The sequence below is a fragment of the Tyto alba genome, unplaced genomic scaffold (assembly GCF_018691265.1).
Source record: "Tyto alba isolate M040663 unplaced genomic scaffold, T.alba_DEE_v4.0 Super-Scaffold_13, whole genome shotgun sequence".
Taxonomy (NCBI): domain Eukaryota; kingdom Metazoa; phylum Chordata; class Aves; order Strigiformes; family Tytonidae; genus Tyto; species Tyto alba.
Window position 1 is genome coordinate 48,217,420 of NW_024881275.1, and position 20,651 is coordinate 48,238,070.

Below are 20,651 nucleotides of genomic sequence, written 5' to 3' on the forward strand. Positions count from 1 at the left end.
GAAAATAGGAAACCTCCCAAAACGACTGTATTCAGTCATGATTGTCCCCATTCCTGAATACATAATAGGAATAGACATTTTGAAGGGACTAACTTTGAATCTCCCAGACGGTCAGTACCAGTTTGGGGTGAAAAATCCTATCAGTATTAGAACAATTTTAGTAGGAAAAGTGAAAATGCCTCCTGTACAGATTCCTGCTGCTACTAAATTAGTGACTATGAAACAATATAGAATTCCAGGAGGGCATGAGGAGATATCACAGACAATTAAAGATTTATTACATGCAGGAGTATTGAAACCAGTTATCACAGCTTGGAACAATCCGGTATGGCCTGTCAAGAAAAGTGATGGGTCATGGAGAATGACAGTAGATTTTAGGGAATTAAATAAACACACCCCACCACTTACAGCAGCTGTACCAGATACTATTACTTTAATAGAAAAGGTTCAAAAGCATTCAGGGACTTGGTATGCTGTAATAGATTTAGCTAACACCTTTTTCACTATCGCAATTGCAGAGGAGCATTGGGACCAATTTGCCTTCACCAGGCAGGGACGACAGTATACCTTTACCACATTGCCTCAAGGATGGCTGCACAGTCCAACCATTTGCCATTGGACAGTGGCTGAGCATCTGGAAAAGATAAAATTGCCTCCTCATATGCAAATAGTGCATTATATTGATGATAACCTAATTCAGGGAAACAATGAGAAGGAAGTGCAACAAATACTTGAACAGGTGGTAGATCATATGAGACAGAAAGGTTGGGAAATTAATCCTAACAAGATTCAAGAACCATCCCAAACGGTAAATTTTTTAGGAATTCAGTGGCATTGTGGGCATCGGGAAATATTACTCAAAACTCGCACAACTATTGATATTGCCAGTTTTGAAAGCAATTGTGAAAAAAGGGGATCCACCTCAAGTCACCACTGTTCGTGGAGATAAAGGGTTTGGATCAACTAATTTCAATAACGGAGCTAAAGTATGGGTCCAGAGTTCAAGCGGACCTCCTGAACCAGCTGAAGTAATAGCCACAGGAAAAGACAATACTGTTTTAATCATGAAACCTGGACAGGAAAAATGGGAATATGTTCCTGCAACTAAATGTTATCTGCGAGAACAACTAGATGTCTCAAGATTCTATACTTTAGATCCTGCTAAGATGGATTTGCCTGTGTATCGTCATGGTCCATTTGGGAAAGGCTTTCACACCGGGATGGCCACTGAGAGACACCGCTTAGGTGGCAATGGAAAATTGCAACCAAGACAAGACAACAGGATGATTTCCGATGCAAAGCAAATTCTGCCTGTATCATAGCCAATCTTACTTTCAGTACTCAGTATAACGAAACATGTACATACTGGTGGCGTTCAGGACCAGCATCACGATGGAGAGATCGTGGACGTCTTTTTGTAACCTGTCCTACAGATAATTCAACTGTCACTATATCTAGTAAAGTATCTCTTAAATGTTGTAATGTATCAGGTCTACCCAGTTCGAAAGATTATTACAAATGTGTTAATCGAACAGGTGGTCATGAGGTGAATGCTGCTCATGCAATAACCCTTCCCATGGAAGAAACAGAAACACTAATATGCCATAATAATTCAGTAATGAAAAATCGGTTACACTGGGGAGACTTCTTTACTATGTTAAAATCTAAACCTCATATTTCTGTTGATCATTTCTACCGCATTCCATCTACTTGTGTTCAAGTAGCTCAACAATATCAGAAACATGTTATTCATTTCAATATTTCTTTCCCCCTCCTACTATCATGTAGATGGAAAAGGGCATGGTGTGCCACCCTGTTAGGAGGAACTGGAGCAGGAATGGGAGTTTTAAATTCTATTGATATTGAAACCTTAACAAACAAAGTAAAGAATGCTGGTTATGATGTGGCAGAAGGAATTAGGTTGCAGGCTCAGTGGCTTCCAACTACCTTTACCCCACAAACTGGGTCACTGAACTATGATACAGAATTTTTAAAGCTCTTCAATAGGACTCAAATTAATCAGTGGCATGTTGACCACAACATTAGCCAGATTATGAATTGGACAACATGTACACTGCAGACTTTACATGTCCTTATGCAACGAAACAAAGCTCAGAGTGACTTAACGGCTAATAATGAGCTGTTATGGAGAAACATATTTAAGAAATGGATTCCTCAAACCCATTGGGTCAAATTATCTCCACAGACAGTGCAGTGCACAGATGTATTCTGTGCTGGTCAAATAGTCCACTACGATGTTAGCCAACCTGAAGTTATGTGTAAATTTCTAGTACTGCCTGTAATTTTTGGGGAAAAACCACCCTATGAACCAGAATATTGGCTGCCCCACTTGGAGGGAGATTATATAGACTCTAGGAATCGAACCCATAAATTAGATTTGTGTACGTCCACAGCAAATGGTTTATTGTGTGGACAAAGCTCGTGGTTATATGAACCATGTTTATTGGAACATTCAGTGAATCTGTGTAAATGGACAATCTTGCCCAAAAGCTTTGATATGTTTGTAGAAATTAGTGCTAAGCATGTTTGTATAGTGACAAATGATAAAAATATTCTAGAAATGTATAATCTAAGTACTCCACTTTCGGGATGCCTCAGAAATGTATTCTATCACATCTGGCACGGACAGATGTATACTTTTTATTCAATGCATGAAGAACAACTAAACATGTACTGGCATCCCCAAAGCTTAGGACTTAATGGAATCAGCTTATCCCTGACTCCACTGAAAACCATCATGGAACAATTGCGACGACACCTAGAACGACGAAATAAAACTCTGTCAGACTCTGTGATACAGACTGTAATCACAAAGAATCAACTAATGTCGCTAGCTAGCCAGATGGAGAAGGAGAATGCACACCACTGGTGGGACATCTTTACTGGATATTCATGCTCTGCAACCCAAGTGTTGAATTTCTTATTACATCCTCTTGTAATATTGTTAGTTATCATTATTATTATTACTTTATGTAATTGTTATGTATGGTATCGTATCGAACGGATAGAGCGAACATATTGGGCTCTTCCAAAAGGGTTGTGATCTTCACTCATAAGTCAAAGGACCGATTGAAACAGAAAAGGCCCAAACAATAGGCCTCAAACCAAAGTTGACTTCTGAGTGAATTCCCCGACCAGCAACCAGCATCTTATCAGCAGAATGAAGCAACCAGCATCTTATCAGCATGAAAATGCAACCCTGGGAACAATCCCTGGGAACTATAAGTAAACAATAGGAAGTAACTATAAATCCCAAATGTAAAGAAAACCAGAAACTCCTCAGACATGCCCGGATCCTGGCCAGATCCAGACATGCCTGAGTGAGGCACGTCAATCTACCAGATATCTCCCGTGCATTTTGTTTAGACTTGTGTGTTAAACTGTATAAAAGCCAGACCCTCTCACAGCACAGACGGAGACCTCACCTACAAGCGGACGCACTGCGTAGGACTTCCGAATTGCCGGGAAAGGTTCTCCGATCTTTCGCTGTGACGGGGCTCCCCAGCTGATGCACGGATCTGGATGATGGTAAAGTCTGAGGGCAACTGGTGATGTATCTTTCTTAATCACTATAGCTAGCTTTATGTAGTAATGACTAGGTGCATTACCTTGCTTATGCTTTCTGCTGCTTTAAATAGTAATGTCTAGGTGCATTACCTTGCTTATTCTTTCTGCTGCTTTAAACTGAAGTAAAATAAGCCTATTTCTTTAGCTTGGTGTCTGTGTCCTTTGTGTTAACCCCGTCAATTGGCAAAACAATTGGTTACATGCATACCTCACACACCATTCACATGCCTAAGACTAACATTTGATTGGTTATTACCCTTGTCCATAATACACCAGACAATTCATTGGCTACAAGTTAGTTACTGCTATCCTAATGCCTATTGGTTGATTAAATCTTACAACCACAAACACAATGTTCCATACACTTTTAGCTTAAGGTAGAAAACTTTCCACTTTTTAAGAAACAACCAGATGTTTCCCATCAACCGTAGCCTCAGGCAGATCTCAGCATCCTTATCTTGTTTTTCTACATTGCTGTTTGCTACTTCCCAGGCTTCTTGCCAATGAAAGTCAAGATGTTCTCATCATATACCAGCTGTACAGCTCTCTCAGTTCTTCCTCCTCTTGTCACCTCCCTTTTGTGATGTAGCCAAAGTCTTGCTCTTGTCTGATGTGGCCACTGTGCTCCAAAAACAATCCCACAGTCAGGAGTAAGGAACTGTCTTTACCACAGAGGCAAAGAGAAATAAAGAAGAATATGGGTGATTATCTGCTGCAACTACATTGGTACATTTAACAATTGTTTTCAGCATTCAGTTCATACCACCTTGTGGAAGGTGAACTGTAAATTACATAAAGGACAACAGTTTCAATATAATTTTCATAATGCTATGACATTAAGATAACATAGAGTGATTCTTCTAAGAAATAAGGTTTATATTTTATATTTAAATTAGGTTTACAAAAATTCTGTTTAAGAAGTCACTCTTACTGGCTGTCAGGGTAAAGACGTGCTTTTAGTTGGAATGATGTTGCCTTAACTAAAAGGAAAATAATATATTAAATGATGAGAAACCTGTGCTGATACAGTTCCAATATTGTACATTATTGCTGAAAAATGTTCATATTTGTTATCACATATTTGAATTAGCTTTTTTCTCTGTTAGAAATAATTTTTCTGAGAATATAGCTTGCCTTTTCTTTGGGGATGAACTAAAAGATGTTTAGACATACTGATATCAAACCAAAAGGATAGAATAATACAGTTACTTGTTAAATTTTTATCTTTCAATATTGGGGCATGACTCAATGATAAAAGGAAATAAGGTAAGGCAAAATTTGGACACTTATCTGATAATTTGGTAACAGTTTAATACAGTTCCTCTGTTAGTCAGGTCTTTGCATAGTATGATATAAGCTAGTGTCCTCCAAATGTAGACATTGTTTCTTACCATAGTATGTGTAACCTTTTTCAATTTATACAGAAGGAGATTTACTCTTCTGCTGACTGTGTTTGTGTTCTGGCTTTGCTCTGGAAAACATATACAGTTCACAAACCAGACATGCATCTGCTTTGAAAATTACTGTGTCACACAAGTTTTCTGGAAGCTGAAAAGGTACATTTCTTCATGTCTCTATGTACATGTCTATATCTATTGCTCCTCTGTTTCTTATACTTATTCATTAACCACTGGCAATGGGCTACCATTAGAGTTCATGTACTGGGCCAGAGGATTTTATACCAAATGCAATTCTTACACTATTAAATTCTTATTAAAACCAAAGTGAATTTCTTATTGAGAAAAGTGCCCCAAACAAGTTTATTTTAATCACAACATTCAGTGGGTGCCCTCTTGTATGATAGGATGACTTCCTCTGTTCCTCGATACAGACTATCTCAAGAAAAATGTAATCAAAAGACATGAGCAGGATTTATTATAAACTAGACCCGTAATGGACTGGAGCACTGCTTTACACTAAAACAAACTGACCTCACTCTTATGATCTTGTGAATTTTCACAAGTCATTGATGATTATGAAGATGCAAACCTCTTCTCATGTACAGTGCCTTAGAGGTCAGGATAAGGAAAGTTCCCAACTCACTAATATGGTTATATATTTTAAACATATTATTTACTTTGTCTAATATATTTGATAGAAACTAGTCTTATGCTAGAAGTATTTGACTAAATCAGACCCAGATCAGGTATTGATCAATATTTCATTTCTCAGATGAAGTTTGTCTGTAAGACTCTGAACCATGGATCATGGCTGGAAACCAATGGGATTGAAGTGGATACAATCACTAGGAGCATCAGATGGCTGGAGAAGAATCTCAACAGCCTCAGAAACTGGCTGCTGAATCCAGGCTGAAAAGATTGGTATGATGTCTGATAGACATGATCTAAATGAAAAATGATGCAATTAAGTGTTTCTTTTCTCTGCTGCTGGTGGTGTTTTAGGTATAGTGTTAATTCAGAAAGAAAATCTCAGGACAAATAGTCAAATCTGGTGGAGCTGGTAAGAACAAATGCACATGTACAAACCTGAAAGAAACTTCAGAGGTTTGACCTGGTTCAAAACTGGCAAGTGTGCTTGGAAAGAGGATTTGTTGAAAAAAAAAAGGGTCTGTGAAGAGGTTAAAGTCTTGTCACAATACAATGCTGTAAATATCATCCTGGGGACATTCTTTGTTTACAGCTTAGCTGTTGGAAACTGAGTACATTTTTTCCTATTTTCTTTTATTCAATTTTAAAAATTAATTTTTGTCTTTTATGATTTTGCAACAGAAGAAAATTAGTGTGATATTGCTAAAAGTTTTTAGGTGCAGGACAAATTGTCTCAATTGGAAGGATGAAGAACACAGAAAGTAGATTAAAAAGATAGAGGTGATTAAAAATATAGAGAAGTGCTACAAAGTAGTAGTCCAGTAGAAAACACATGACCATGGGTTGAAGGATCTTGATTCTACTTTTGCCTGTCATTGATCTGCTATATGACCTTAGTTCAGATCATTTCTTCATTTGTCTCTCCCTAAGCCTTCTTATCTCCTTCTGTTGTGAAGATTTCACAATCTATTTAATTTTTTTCTTGAAAGCTTTCTCTAAAACAGTGGTCTAAGATGGACTCTCTTCTCAGCAGTAGCCCAAAAAATTCACTAGAATTAATAATGTTAGAAATGTGGGAGAATACTGGTCTTAACTCTTCTTTCATGGCAGGTTCTTAATTCAGCTTGTCCCCTAGCTGAAAGTACAGTGTGCTCCCTCAGTTTGTTAATTTAGAATATTCAAAACAGCTAAAGTACTACTAGGTAAGATAACCAATGTACAATATCACATGTTGTTTCTCCCCCCTACCCCCTCCCTGACCCCAGCTCCCATGTCCCCCAGATTGGTAAGCAATATGTGAAAGCACACAAAGACAACTGGCTCATTCAAAAGCCCATAGCACAACATTCTAGAGGGCTTTCATTGGTAAGTTGCCTTAAAAGCATTTAGCCACTAAAATAGCCTCTATAAGCCATTTGAGTTAGTCAAGTTACAATGCTTTGATTCTTACTTTTAAGATTTCTAGAAATTAACGTATTGAGACTTTTAATAGAAATAAATTGATTTATTACCATGAAAGCACACTCTCACGAAGCACACAGCTGCCTCAAACAATGGAATGGTAAGACTGTGCAACTAGGTTTTCAAAATGTCTAAAGATCTTACATGCTTCAGTCTGGATGCACAACTTGAAACATCCTTTTGTCCAAGTCATGAGCACTATAACTCACTGTGGGGTTTCAGGGAACTGTGAGATGATGTATCTGTCACCTGATCACACCATTATCTCTAGCTGGTTTTTACATCACAATGTATGGTTCATCTTCCACATAAGCTTTGGCTAAACTCTTTCCTTCTTTGAGATCTTGTTTTTGCCACATCCAACACAGAAACAGCGTTCTTTAGATGTTTTGCAAGTTCATCTGCTTTTAGCTTATCTATCATTTCCAGCATTGACTGAAAAAATGTGAGATCAGCTACCATTCAGTGGCTGCATGTGATCACAGTCTCACTCCTCTGCTGGAGAATTGCTCTGCCCCTGGCAAGTAAAGGTAGGTAGCTAGCGCAGAAACTTACAGTCAATCATGATAGAAAGCAAACTCCTAATAAAGAGAAGTGAGGAGCTGCTCCCTGACTGTATATGATACCTTTCACTTCCTAGGAAGTTCAGGGTCCCAGAGTTTGAGATATACTAGTGTATGAAGCGGTATTTGTCTTTACATTTAATAAGATGAAAATTTTACAACCAGTTAAACCTCCTAAGAGCCCTAATAGTCCCCTCTGGGAGGACTAGAAAAATATTACTCACTGTCTGTACAAGTCAGCCTGTTGGCAGCTGTTCCTTCCATTTGGCCATTGACAATTTGGTCTGCCAGTTCTGAATGAATTAACAAATGGGATTGCTACTGGAAATGGCCAGTCACTTCTGTTGGGTTTTTTTTCTCCACCTGCTGTATCTGTTTTGTTCCATGATATACTCCATGTATTTTTGCAGGAAATTTTGATGGACTGATGTATTTGGAGATGGTAAACTTAATTTCAAAAGAAAATACTTTCACTAACAACACTATACCTGCCTACTCTGAAGTCTTAGAGGAGATCAAACCAGAGATCAAGTTACAATGACGTAATGAGCTACTGCTGAATCATCAGGTACATGAGAAATGATTGCTTGCAGACACTTAGTCTGATAAATAAAATATATTAAGTGAATCTACTGTGAATGTAGGTTGTTACACTATGACAATAATTCTGATTTCCTGGCTTTAACTACTGATGACATTTTCCCATCCACCTTCTGCTCAATAAACTAATCAGGATTTTTTGCCTAATGTGTAATGTCAGGACTGAAAGGAGAAAACTCTGAATGACAACTTACCTGAAAATTAGAAACAATACTGGAGTTTATGTAAAAATGCAGTTTGGCAAGTAATATTTTTCCAAAATGTATAGTTTACTGTAAAAACTCTTATCTAGTTCTAGTAAGTGCATGGGTTTCCTTTAAGTTTTTAGTACTTATCACTATTAGCATTTCCAAATATAAATGCACAAGACATATATCAGGGTGCCTCCAATTTCCTGATAGCTGAGGCACATATTTGTTCTGTAGCTTAAATACTTTGTCCATAAGACAACAAAATATACCAAACAATAACTGGATCTTAAAGGTAGTTAGGCAAGTAGTATTTCAATATTATCAGGTACATGACAGGTAATGATTGTTCTGAGAATACTGTGTTTCTGCCCTGTAATATACTGGTTGACATTTAACAGGGAGATTTAAAATAAACCTGATGTGATGTCATCTCATCTTGTCGGTGTAAACACAGGTATTAATGGCTTTTTTATCTAAATTATTACTAGCAGCTTACTATAACTGAATGAACAGAAAAGTTCTTTCCTTAGCTTGGCAACTACTTTTTGTAAGATGATATTTTCTGATGCTTATAGGAACAGCAGCTGAAGCAAAGATGAATAAGTCTAGGTGCATTGAAATCTCAAACTAATCTACATTTTGTAAAACTATCAAAACATACATAGGTAGTTTAGGCTTTCTTATGTGTCTAAGTACTTTTCATCTTTCTACCTGATTTCTTTTTCTCTTGAATTTGTAAGAAGCTAAGCAACAGAGTTCACAAGCCTCTATTAAAGGTGAATCTGGGTCCAAGAAAGTGCTTTTATTGAAGACTCCAGTGTTTTCTGAGTAATTTAGCCCAAGTGCTTAATGCAGCTCAGGTGCCACATTGGTGCCATACTGCTGACTGTCTTGAGAAGACAGTATGCTAGCACTGCTCCCCAGCCTCCGCTTGGCTTGTTTGTGGTCAGCTCAGATTTCTCTGTATGTAAATGATTTCCTCTATGTGAGCATGCCCAGAAGTCTTTGCCATAGAAAGAGCCTGTGTGAGGCAATGCTCTTTATTAGATACCAGTGTCATTCAGGCACACACTCATCTCACAGATTTTTTTTGTTAAAATGTGGAAGTGATACCTTGTTTGCTGCCTATGGAGATATTTTTTCCTTTAGTAGCCTTCTCATATTATTGTGATCAGTTTTGTTTGTAGTTTGTCTTCTGATCTGGCAGTCTTAAAGCATTATCTATGCTTGAAATGTATTGCTGTGTACCAGTAAGTGATCCAAGGCAGTTGTTGGATGTGCAGTTGACTACCCATGACATTGTTACATGGTGATTACATTACATATTCTTAGCATTATATCACCTCACAGCTCACTGATGTTTCAAAATACATACTCTGCATTCCAGCCAGACACCCTACCAAGCATTGCTCTGTTCCAATACTGCATGCATATGGTGATATTCATTAAGTGTTTTGCAAGATTCCCTCCACACATGAAAAGTACTTTGAAAGTTTCATCTACAGTACACTGTTATTGTTGGCCCAAAAAAGGGGGTTCTTCACCAGTTATGAAAAGAGTCAACTAACACACAGAATCGATATATTTGTATTTCTAACATGGATATGCATGCATGGGTGCCTGACCCAAGACAGCACACCATAGTCCTGAAACCTACAGTTATCTCTACACACAATTTATGCATATTCAATACACGGATACATATGTACTTTGGTAGATTGGTCATAATTTCTACTTTTAGCATGCAAATCAGCACGCATGACTAGTTTGCCCTCTCCGCCTTCTTCTTTGAGTCTGGGGTGTAATTAGAGTTGGTGGTCTCGGCCTCCCCCTATTGGAATTACCTTCTACCTAGTTTCCTTCTAATTTGTCAGACATAAGCAGTTCGTGGCAGTTCATTGTCTTCATTGACTCTATTTCCCATTAATCCTGCCTAGGCTTCTACTTTTTTTCAGATATACATAATAACAGACTATTTCAAGGTTAATCATCTGTTTCTACCATTGTTCTAACAGCTAATAATTTGATTATATAGTGTGATCCTGGTTACAGAATAAAAGATTCTGAGCTGCAGATTGTATGAGAAATAGATATGTATATATATATATATATATATTTTTTTTTTTTTTTCTCATTTGGTAAATTTTTGCTCTTTTGTCCTTTTACAATAGGACGAGCCTTCTTTTAGCCTGTACTCTGTTCTTTTGCTTCATGACAGTGTCATTTTTCAATGCCCAGCCAAGGTAGCACTGGTGAGTGCTAAAGTTCTCATAACAATGAGTACAAACAGGCTGCTGCACGCACAACCAAAGTCAAGTGAATTCCTCAGAAAGAGAATGATAAAATTATTAGAAGTTATTCGCAACCTTATTTTTTATTTTCAATAGGTATGCGCTTCCTAAGACTGCTGAAGTAACTATAATATTCCTGATATCATGTTATTTGGTCACTGTTGCTGATGTGTCACTGAATAAGACTAGAGGTTAATGTGGAATGTTCAAAGCTATTTGCTTCAGGTGAGCTGTTTTTCATTCCCCATTCTCAGGATCTTGGTCCAAGGTTTCTGAACTATCCCTTAGCTTCTTTGCCTAGTTTTCTTACAATAATGAGGGTAATGTGGGTGGAGAGAGTAGGATAGAAAGAACGGCATTTTAATTATGATGGGGACTGATAAGTGCCAGGCATGCTGTGGGTATTGTGGAAGCTACCCAGGATGTTGCAACAGCAGGCTAGTAATTGCATATGCATACTTGCAGTTGGTTATTCTGGAGAATTATATTCTCCCCTTTTTTTTGGTTTTCTTTCTGAAACAAAGTATGAAAAGTACTGTTGCAGTGGGATATCCTAGTTCACTAAACCATGACAATTAAAATTGCTGTGAAATGCAGAGCTCTCTTTCTCCTCTACCTAGCTGGCAACTGCCATATGTGCTGGAGAGATTTTATTTCATGATAATGGTGATGATTCTGCACTTGGATAGAAATCACCAGTGTGAGAACTGAACATATTCTTGCAATAAATATGCAGGTATGTGTGTATCATTTCCATTGTTGGAGAATGGCTCAGAGACAAGGGTCCTGAGCCCACCGAGCAATTGTATGATCAGAGCCTGCTCTAGCTGCTGATGCTGAGCCTCACTAGGGTTTGCCTGCAGCTGCTCGCAGCTGCTGATACATGAAGAATGTCAAGGACGCTTCAGCCCTGTGTACCGTGGTGTGTCGAAAACAGGTTAAGGGGAATTAGGAATAGTGGTCTGAGAAACCCAGTGTTATAACGGTGGTCTGAGAAACATTGTGTTACGGTACTGTCGTGTATTGAAAACAAGTCAACAGGAATCAGAAATAGTAGCATGAGAAACTTAGTGTTATGAGAAGCTTGGGCTGTAAGCTAACTGCAAGTAGGTGGACCGTGCGAATACGACCTTTAGAGCTTAAGCCAATCAGCTAGTGACTAGTAGGCATAATAATTATCATTGTCTATATAAATATATGTACCCTGGACCAATAAAGACACACGTTGATTGATGCTCTATCACACACACTGAACCCATCTCGGCATGTCGTTCGTCCACAGCTCCGCAAGATGGCGCCTGAACAGGGACCTGCATAGAAGAGTAACAAAGATGGAGCAGCGGACCCAGAAAAAAAAAAAAAAAAAAGAAGCAACAACGACCGAGGAATTTGAGAACGGACCCGGAGAAACACCAAATACAGCAGCGTTCAGGGTCCACGAGCTGAGACGGAGAGGTGCCGGCCCCAGCAGCCCCGGGGGAGTACACGGAGAGAAGCCGGCTGGACCGGCCCCCGAGAGTGGAGGCGGAGCGGCCCCGAGACCAGAAGTGAGTGGCCCCACGAATGGAAGCAGAAAGACACCGGAGCTGACGTGGTAAGGAGCTGACTGCGGCAGCCCCGGGGGTGGACGCGAAGGGACGCCACAGGTGGACACTGAGCGGCCCCGGGGGCGGACGCGAGGGGGCGCTGGAGGCAAGCGCAGGGTGGCCCCGGAAGTGGAAGCGGGGGGGGCGCCGGAACTGACGCAGAGGGGCGATGGAAGCTGACGTGGAAAGGCGCTGCATACAGCGGCGGCAGAAACAAACACGGGGAAACATCAGAGACAGCAGCGTCTAGCCGAATCAAGGACGATCAGACAGTGGGCCTCCGACAGGTCGTTCCGAGGACCTGAACCGAGATAGAGGGTCACTCTCTGCAAGGGCTGCTGGTAAGAGCTGCAACTGGTGCCTTAGTCATGGAGCATCAGCAACATATCAAAGGGGGAGTATTTTTTAGTGCCTTAAACAGGGAGCACAGGCCGGCGGGAGTATTTTTAGTGCCTTAAACAGGGAGCACAGGCCGGCGGGAGTATTTTTTAGTGCCTTAAACAGGGAGCACAGGCCGGTGGGAGTATTTTTAGTACCTTAAACAGGGAGCACAAGCCGGCAGGAGTATTTTTAGTGCCTTAAACAGGGAGCACAAGCCGGCGGGAGTATTTTTAGTGCCTTAAGCAGGGAGCAAAGGGCCGACGGTGCCTTAATCAGGGGTGGGTCGGCAGTAACGGTACTGTGCCTTATCCAGGGAGCACAGGACTGGAGGTGCCTTAAACAAGGAGCACCAGGTTGACGAGATGGAACAGGAGGTAGCCCTGGATTTATTACAGCGTTTTTTAGAAAAGCGGGGAGTGGATTGTATAAAATCTCTCGCAGGTTTAGTAGCATTAGGACGGGTCAAAGGATGTTTTCAGGACCCTAATTCTCCTTTTGATGTCGATGAGTGGAGACGATTAGGTGATATTTTATGGGATATGGTAATTGACGAGGATAAAGCTGCAAGGAAAATGATGAAACCATGGCAGGAGGTGGTGAATAATAGTGGGCGGTATCAGCTTGAAAAGAATCTTGCAGCTGTGGCAACTGCAAAGTTGGGGGGGGAAAGTTCCACTGTTACCCCAGATAGTGAGGCATCCGGATCTATGCTTTTTGACAGTGATCGTATTCCTGTACCATCAACAGGAGGGCCAGTTACAGTTAATGTGAATAGGGAAAGTCCGGAGGCCAGCCCCCCCCCAGTATCTTTACAGTCATTCCCCCACCCACCCCCCCCTACCTCGGAGGCAGAGGGGCAGAGGGACGATGGCCCCTCGCTAATATGTAGCCAACAGGAGTGGTGCGAAGTAGATGATTTATTGTGGGACGAGACTATCACTGGAGGCAATAAAGGCAGTGAAGCACGACAGCAAGGGGTGATCTGGTGAACGATCGTAAAAGCCCTGAGGGAGATGCAAGCAGAAAAGAAAGTAGCTGCTGCTGCTATGGCGGCTGTTGGCGCTGTACCATCTCCACCGGTCCCTGCCGAAACCACTCGTCCGTCACGATTAACCACCTTCTTTGGGTGTAATCAACAGCTCCGCTCTATTAAGGGCATGTCACCAAGTATTCCTGTTTGCTCCACAGTGCAAGAAGCGGCAGAGAAATCAGGCGGCGCGGGGGTACCGGGTGGAGCGGCGTGCCACCATAAACTCTGCCTGCCCCCCCGCCCTGCGGATTGTTCCGCCCCTGACAGCGCGTCAGCGTCTGGCTCGGAGAGAAAAGCGGTGGCTCTGTCTGAATTAGAACACCAGGGTCACACATCGGTAAGGGACAGTGACAAAGTCCGAGAACTTGAAAGAAAATTACAGAAGTTAAGCTACAGAACAGAACTCTGCATTTACAATTACAAGAAAAGGAAGCGCTGCCGGCAGCCCCCACCACACCCACTCCCGTCACCCTTACCAGAACCTGCTCCACTTTTAGCTCAGTCCCGATGGAGTGCGGTGATTCATGATGCCTTGTTAAAAGTGGACAGGCATGCTGCTGGAACATTGGCCTGCACAGTACTGACAACGAATGGGGGACACCTGGGAACTCAAGATCACAAGATTCTCCTCAGGGCGTTTGGACACTCCTTACGAACTTTAAAACTCTGAACTGTCATTGTATGTTGTTCAACATCAACACTGGTATCAAAAACTTGTTCATGTAGTATCAGGTTCATTGTATGGTGTTTCAACATCAACACTGTATCAAAAACTTGTTCATGTAGTATCAGATTCATTGTATGTTGTGGGTTCATTGCAATGTTTAGAACATAGCATGGTGAAACCTGTACAACATTCTGTATTGCATATTCTGTTGTTACAATTGCTGACACCTTTAAAACTGTAAGGATGGTTTTCTTGCTACATAAGACTGCATAAGATTGGAACATGGACTCACAGACTGGTTACGAGACTTGGGAATTTGGAAAATGGACTGATGATGGTTGCAAATCTACAAAACTTGGAAATTACTGGGTGGCTGAAAACTTTGTTGATGCATAGACTGGCAATGCTGATTGTCATTATGATTGTCATGATGGTATTGGGGTCTGTGTGGAAATGCTTTGTGAATGCTATGATTCAAACGTTAAAAGGAGTCTGGATTGTCCAAAAACGAAAAAGGGGGAACACCTGGTAGGAATTTTTTTTGCGGGGGGATCAGGGTTATGCACTGATCCTACAGGGTTTGGACAATCCAGGCTGGGTCTCTGAGCAGAAAACTGCCATGTGGTAATCCTGCCCTTGGGGTCACCTGGAAGGGCAAGAAGGAGGAAGTCAAGCTAGTGCTTCCTTCCTGTTTGAATGCCTGGATACACTAACCACAAAGTAGATTTAGTTTGTTCACGCGTGCTAACGATGCAGACCTATCACAGCACTTCCGGGTGCGTGATAAGTGCCTTTAGCCAACACATTGTAAGCTTCCATGCTTAAGTTGTGCCTTCTCATGTATTAAGAAAATCTTTGAACGAACGTTAGGGCAGGTTCTGCTCCTACAAAAAGAAAAAGGGGGAATTGTTGGAGAATGGCTCAGAGACAAGGGTCCTGTGCCTTTAGGCAGTAGATTGTAAGCCTGCATGCCTAAGTTGTGCCTTGTCATGTATTAAGAAAATCTTTGAACGAACATTAGCGCAGGCTCTGCTCATACAAAAAGAAAAAGGGGGAATTGTTGGAGAATGGCTCAGAGACAAGGGTCCTGAGCCCACCGAGCAATTGTATGATCAGAGCCTGCTCTAGCTGCTGATGCTGAGCCTCACTAGGGTTTGCCTGCAGCTGCTCGCAGCTGCTGATACATGAAGAATGTCAAGGACGCTTCAGCCCTGTGTACCGTGGTGTGTCGAAAACAGGTTAAGGGGAATTAGGAATAGTGGTCTGAGAAACCCAGTGTTATGATAACGGTGGTCTGAGAAACATTGTGTTACGGTACTGTCGTGTATTGAAAACAAGTCAACAGGAATCAGAAATAGTAGCATGAGAAACTTAGTGTTATGAGAAGCTTGGGCTGTAAGCTAACTGCAAGTAGGTGGACCGTGCGAATACGACCTTTAGAGCTTAAGCCAATCAGCTAGTGACTAGTAGGCATAATAATTATCATTGTCTATATAAATATATGTACCCTGGACCAATAAAGACACACGTTGATTGATGCTCTATCACACACACTGAACCCGTCTCGGCATGGCGTTCGTCCGCGGCTTCACATTTCCATGGTCTCATTTCCAGGGAAGATAGAAATTGTTTTATTTCTCCACACCAGTTGATGGGAAAACCAGTTTTCAGTCTAGAAACTGTGGCGTTAAATCCTTAGCTTTTGTAACTCATTGTAAAACTACTAAAGTCCGATAGATCTATGTCAGTCTACTAATTCATGTCAGCAGTGTGGCCCATTAACACAATATATAATACACAGAGAGTCCTGAAAATTTGGGGCTATCTAAATAGTTTTCAAAAATTGGTACATTTAAAACATTGTATAAAGGAATAAAAATAGACAGAACTTGTTAACTCTGAGCCTTTGGGACTGACATTTTATGTTATTTGATTCTCAAATATGTTATACTTTATTTCTTTGAGTCCTGTGACCGTAACTTGTTTCACTGTATGGCTCAGTCTTGAAGAACTACCAGAGTGAAGGGTCCAAATACAAAAAAGGGAGCACCAGCCATTTTACAGGAGCATGAGATCTTCAGCTAAATCCCCTCAGGAAATCTAAACGACAAAATTACTTATTTTTTAGTGCAAGGGCTTGTCAATACTTGAAATCTATTCCAGATTAAATTTTGTAATCAGTACCATTTTTGGTCCACAACATTTTTTGTGCATTATTGGTGGTTTAATAACTGGTAATTGAAACAAAAAAAAAGGGGGCCCAAACAATAGGCCTCAAACCAAAGTTGACTTCTGAGTGAATTCCCCGATCATCAACCAGCATCTTATCAGCAGCATGAAGCAACCAGCATCTTATCAGTGTGAAAATGCAACCCTGGGAACAATCCCTGAAAACTATAAGTAAACAACGGGAAGTAACTATAAATCCCAAATGTAAAGAAAACCAGAAACTCCTCAGATGTGCCTGGATCCTGGCCAGATCCGGACATGCCTGAGTGAGGCATGTCAATCTACCAGATATCTCCTGTGCATTTTGTATAGACTTGTTTGTTAAACTGTATAAAAGCCAGACCCTCTCACAACACAGAGACCTCACATACGAGTGGACACACTGCGTGGGACTTCCCAATTGCCGGGAAAGGCTCTCCGACCCTTCGCTGTGACGGGGCTCCCCAGCTGATGCATGGATCTGGATGATAGTAAAGTCTGAGGGCAATTGGTGATGTATCTTTCTTAATCACTATAGCTAGCTTTATGTAGTAATGACTAGGTGCATTACCTTGCTTATTCTTTCTGCTGCTTTAAACTAAAGTAAAATAAGCCTATTTCTTTAGCTTGGTGTCTGTGTCCTTTGTGTTAACCCTGTCAATTAGCAAAACAGTAATCATTCCCTGCCTTTGGAGCCAGAGGTCTGGAGATAATGAATTTCTAATCCATACCAATTTTTGCTATCTGATAGTGGTATCCCACTGGTAAGACATGTTGCTTTCTAGCTAATTTTATTGTCTGTCTGTTCACATTTATACCATCCACTGGTCCGAACTTATCCTGGCCAATTGGTATATTCATTTTTAAATCAACTTTTTGTACACCACCTAGAACTATCTTTTCCAATTGCCACCAGTTGAAAAGTTCACATACTTGTAAGTGTGAACATGTATTTTCTCCATGACTATTTACTGCACTATTTTGTGATTCATACTGCATTACTGTTTCTGCAGAAATTCTGTAATTATACCGCTACTCTAATAACAAGAGTCACATTAAATCAGTGTTTCTTGAATGTGGCTGTGGAACAAATGTATGGACAGAGACTTTCCAATGGAAAGGATGTAGACTATAATTTTAATACCAGTAACAATTCTATAACTATTTCTCACAATACAACTAGCATCAAGCAGCAGCACACAAGCCCCATTAAGCCCAGAATGGATAACAGGAATGGATAGCAGTAATATTCTAATGCTTAGAATGGATAACAGGAATAAAACGGGGCTAAAAGCATTAAATATTCCATTAAAAAAAAAAAAAAGAGAAAATAAGAGGGGTATATTAATCTCTAAAATTGTTTTCACTTTTATTTCAAAACATAGCAGAGTAATTATAATGTTTGATTAGAAACAATTATGTATCTCTTCAACATAGTGTTATCAGGTTATTTGTTACATACCTTTCTCAAAAATATGTTTTTAAAGGAACACTACCAACAGGTGCCAGATGGACTTTCAGTGAAGTAAATAAAACACCAGAGAATTCACCACAGGCAAGTGGAAAGAACTCTAGCTGCTGAATCAGAGTTCAAAAACATTGGCAAGACTTTATGCTTTCTTGTTACCCTGAGATGCTGCAAGTGAGAGGAGATTATCATAGTTTAAAACATGCCACTGACATGTGCATCTTGTTTACCATATGCTGTGATCTCTATCCTGTTACATATGCTATCTGATCGAAGGCTACATTTCATAGCAATCAAAAACACTGTAGTATTCTACATAATTTAAGACTATAAGAGAACATTATTAAGGAATGTTGTTTTGCTATGGAAGTACTATTCCTACTGTTCTCTTACAATTTTCTTTTATAATCCTCTTCAGATGACTGCAAGGGTGTTTGCAGTCATGAAAATCTTGTGCAACTGTAATTAAATTAAGGATGTCAACACTGAACATTTCAGATAGGTAGGTGAAATAATATGAATGTGTTCTGTGGCAATACTTGACCATTCTGATATTCGTTGTGTTTGCTCCCACTGCATGGAAGATCAAGAACTCATCAACCAATATAGTACCCTATGGTATTCTGTGCTCTGTGAACGTGCCTATCAGCAGCCAAGTTACCGATTATTTCTTAATTTGATATTTCCATGATTCACATCATTTAACTTTGTCATACTAGCACAAGAATGAATACATATATGACACTAAGAACCCTGGTGCTAGCTTTGCTCTGCTTCTGATAAGTGGGTGAAAATTTCAGTTCATAGTTCTTTTTCAGTTTTCCAGTTTGCAAAAGGAGAAAGTAACACTAATGTGTTGCCTAATGGGGTACACAGAGATGAGCTGTGAGCATGGCTTCTTACATTCCATAATGTTATTATGGCTATAAAAATAGGATACTGATGCCTACTTTTTATAACTTACTCATTAAATACAGTAGTTGAAGTTCTCAAAATTCATGACTTTCTGTGGCTTTACTGCTGTTAAGGCCAATAAATGTTAACTTCGATAAAAAAAAAGTCCTGCCAACACTGAGCATTTTAAAAGTGGATTTATTCTGACCAGATATTCTACCTTATAAAGCTTCTGCCTTAGTGCATCAGTTTACTACCATTTTTCCCAATATTCAAGAATAGTTATTTTCGGTGTTATCAAGCTTCAATTAGTGGTAAATAAGAGGAATTGATTGCTTCCTGAGCTGAGCTGAGATTGGAATCACTGGAAAGACAGAGCTAAATCCATATATGTAGAAAGCTGAAGAACTGAACCCTAAGGGGGAGATTGCCATTGGCAGCTCACCACTGGAAACAGAGGAGAACCTTCCTTCTCTTCTTTGTCTCTCACTCTGAGCTAAGGTTGCATAGCTGCATGTTTACAAGCCCTCCTTTTTTTTACTGGTGTTATTCAGATTCTTTGCAGATTCAGATAAAACTCTGGAACTCAGGATGAAATTATCCACTGTTTTGCTGAATTAGTTTTCTGCAAGATTAGGCAGATGAAGAGTTGAATGAGTCTGCAGAGGAATATAACAAGCATCAGAGTTGGCGCAAGGTAAATAGTGAGAGCATGAGGCAAGTGTAGGAAGAGACAAGGAGCAGAGAAGGGAAAAGGACGTTGCCTTGTTGGCAAGTGGCAAGCTGTTATATCTGCTTAAATCATCTTGCTTATGTGAGAAAATGCTCAATTGCCAATAATCAACATCTCAGACAGGATACGTTGTGAAGCACTTTTTATTACATTCATGCAAGACTGGGCGCCCCATCAGGTGGACGCGGCTAGCAGCCATCGTGTAACGGTTTACATCCCTCTCTCCGGACCACAAGTTCCCTCCCCTGATTCCTCATTGGTGTAGTACTACAGGGTGTACAGACTTCCCCAACCACCTACCGACATGCCTCTTCATGCATGTGTTCATACATTGCATGTTCATGGAAATGAACCTTGGCTCTCTCCAGGGCGGAGAAGTTAATATGCATGAGCTTATCACACAAGCATATTAAGACGAAAAGTTCAAAAGTTCAGGTTCCCTAAGCCTTTTGGTATCTCCATCCACCTAAAACTAGTTCCTAGTACTGGATCATCACAATTAACAAAAGGACCGCTTATCTTCTGGCCACAGGCTAGGTGTGAATCGCTCCTCCTTTATCAGATTTGTTCTGTGAAAACAACACTCTTTCCCTTACACTTAGTTGTATTTCAGTGTCACCGAAGGAAAAAGCAACTTTTGAATCATGCCCTGTAGCATTCTGACCACAAAAGCTGGCAAGTTACTTCTGTGCTATCTGGGGAATAAATTAATAGTACAAGCTTTAAAAAAAAAAAAAAAAGAAAAAAAAAAAAAGAAAAAATTAGATGTGAGTCTTTACATTCTAGAGGTGAGATACAAACATATTAGAAATATTCCAAGGAAAACTGAAAAATACATTGATTTAATTTCAGGACCTGAATGTTTATATAGTAGTTTATTTATTTTTATGACTTAAACAAAAACAGTCAAGGCAGGAAGAGCATTTACAGGAGAAGTGTGTA

General features: G+C 40.2%; 1 long non-coding RNA gene across 1 annotated transcript; it reads left to right on the forward strand.

The window, feature by feature from the left end:
- Window positions 1-5,024: 5,024 nt before the first annotated feature.
- On the forward strand, window positions 5,025-12,157 carry LOC116963724. Its single transcript, XR_004408366.2, has 5 exons — window positions 5,025-5,144; window positions 5,761-5,909; window positions 8,071-8,228; window positions 10,839-10,967; window positions 12,025-12,157. It is a non-coding gene; the product is annotated as an uncharacterized LOC116963724 (long non-coding RNA).
- The last annotated feature ends 8,494 nt before the right edge of the window (window positions 12,158-20,651 follow it).